Genomic DNA, 2576 nt, shown 5'->3' with positions numbered 1-2576 from the left:
ATTAGCTAACCGGTCAATGAACAACCCGGTGTGGGGGGTCCGACGAAGGGTTTTTCGTTCGCGCATTGTTCCCGAGATCTGACAGCCTGACAGACCATGACGACCGGGCGGCATGATGGCGTCTGGCGATTTGTATACTCCTGACAGCTAAACTAGAACAACCAACAGCCAGGTACGCAAGGTACATAGCGACGGCCTACAATACCAAGCATTTCGTACTTGGCGCTGTGTATGCTCAGTCAGAGCTGAGGAAGGGGGCACCGAAGAGGTAGGATGCCATTTTGTTGTTTTGCTATATAGGTCAATCGCCATTCTCTACCGCGCTGACAGATGTTTTTGAGGGGCCGAAATGTGATATTTGCAAATGTACGCACTCTCTAGATACAGTACTAGATAGTCATGCCTGATCCTACAGGAGAGGCCTTTAGAATACATTTCCTTGTGCCGAATGTCGTGCTTGCTTCCACTTGCAGTGCATACGTATGTGCTATCTAACGTTATAGGAGCAAAATTTACCTAGCGCACATTATTCTCAACACATCTGTGTGTAACTATATGTCAGTATAGTGTAAGATTAGTCATTATGGCTTACAATAACCTCCCTGGGCTTAGCTATGTGATGTCACGCTTACAGGAAATGACTTGATCCGACCGCGGGCCATGTTGGAAATAAACCATTACCTCATGGTGACGTTTGTTAGGACGTTGCCCCCTGAATGACCCGTGTTGGGTTGCTCAATGTGGGCGATGCCATTCACTCGCACGGGGAACAGAATTTTGCAATATTATTTACAAATCGAGACAGACATCTGCTTGCAACCAATCAATTTATAACATTAGAAGAATAACAATCAAATGCATTGATTAGAACTCTTCTACTACAATACTTCGTGTTGTAATCTTGGGGGTCAACCTACAATACTATTGCAAATGCTCTGCACCACGCGTTAGTATTAGGTCACCTACTTTTAGATGATACTCATACCTCACACAACCAGTACTACAGACTGTATTCGGAGGTTAGTGAGGAGGTATCTCTCGTTCCAAAAGCTCATCTACAGACCAAGTCTAGACTGTGGTTTAGACGGTAACACCTCCTTTTCGTCTGAAAGGTATGTGCCTGATAATGTTTAACTACATGTATCACCGAACAAATACAGCGCCTTTGTTAGTATGGTAATTATGTAAAAACTGCATGCTGATTGTAAAAAAAAGGTTTCTTCTCCTTCTTGTCATTTCCCACCAAACGCATCTTTGTTTTAATTTTTACAGACTTTTCTGGTTGTGACTAACAAACCGTTGATTTGATAATTAAGCTGTTTCTCAGACGTACATTTTTAGTGGTCGCCACGCTTGGCTGCCCCTATTTTTGCCAGGCATCAAAATTACAGGTTCATTTTCAACGAACATGTGACAGGTTGGAGTCGTAACTTGCATTGTCTATTATCAGCTGGTAAGGTGTTCGTGTATTTGTCACTGGTACAATTATACAAGTCCGTGGAACCTAACATCCTTGAACTAGTTTCTGGACAGACAGAAGTGTTTCTCACCTGCGTTTTGTTTAGTTTCGTTCAACCTGTCAAGCCATTTCTTCTTGAACAGAGCTGTTCATGGGACTATTTTGCCAGAAAACAACACGCCCCTTAGAGCCCTTACTTTTATAAAGTAAATGATTAAAAGCAACCTGTCAAGCCATTTCTTCTTGAACAGAGCTGTTCATGGGACATATTTTGCCAGAAAACAACACGCCCCTTAGTGCCCTTACTTTTATAAAATAAATGATTAAAAGTATTACAGATGGACAGTGCTGGGTCAAAGTTTGCTTCTTAGACATAAGGAACCATGCTTTGTACTGATATGTCAACAGTTTTGTTTACCAAATGTCAACACATTATGCGTTTTGTTTGCGTATTATTCAATTATTTTCCTGACTTGATGACATGAGGACACTGTTTCCACTTCGAGGTACGACTGCAATGTTTTCACTTTTTTTAAGTGGTATCTCACTGCACTTTTGGCACAGGTGTGGTACTGCGGGGCTCGTTCACTGCGGCACTGTTATTTTTGCCGATTATTTTATGATTTAGATATTGCGTAATACGTAAAAGTATAGAATACTTTAAGATACACAAAACGTAAGAAAATTCGTTCTTTATTATCATTATTTATCTCTGAAATTCGTTTAGTCATCTACGAACCCTGCAGTGCCGCATCGGTTCCACAAGTGCATTGAGATACCACCTTTATGTCGGAAATCGGCCATGTTTGGCTGAAGGTAATAGATGTACCCATATGTATCCAAGATGACTAAATATATAATAGATTTTTTTTTAAATCAACAGTCGAGTGTTCAATCTGTCTATGGACGTAAAACTAGCTAAATGGGTGTTGTTTTTTTCAGTTTGAATCGCTGAACAATATAAGTAGTGGAAAGCAAAACGGAAAGGTGAAAAGTTCAAGCTGCCATTGTAGATCTACTTGTATTATTCTAAAAGGTCAAGGCAAAACGCGCTACACCGCGGAGACAAATATTTCTGAACTCTTGAACTTATGAAGTCTACACTTGTCAATACCAC

At 40.8% G+C, this 2576-nt stretch overlaps 1 protein-coding gene across 5 annotated transcripts in view; it reads left to right on the top strand.

Moving 5' to 3' along the window:
* LOC118429055 (ATP-binding cassette sub-family C member 9-like) overlaps nucleotides 1-2576 on the top strand; it is a 21399-nt gene continuing 18823 nt past the window's right edge. For 2 of the 5 annotated variants that reach the window (XM_035839403.1, XM_035839399.1), the window contains exon 1: nucleotides 1-268. The gene's annotated coding sequence lies outside the window, so the exon portion shown is untranslated. Of the gene's footprint in view, nucleotides 269-982; nucleotides 1113-2576 lie in introns of those variants that run through there. The other 3 variants (XM_035839400.1, XM_035839401.1, XM_035839402.1) reach the window with 3 other exon arrangements.

Source organism: Branchiostoma floridae, chromosome 13, assembly GCF_000003815.2.
Source record: "Branchiostoma floridae strain S238N-H82 chromosome 13, Bfl_VNyyK, whole genome shotgun sequence".
NCBI lineage: Eukaryota > Metazoa > Chordata > Leptocardii > Amphioxiformes > Branchiostomatidae > Branchiostoma > Branchiostoma floridae.
Note: the sequence above shows the minus strand (reverse complement) of the source record. Positions and strands in the feature narration are given on the sequence as shown.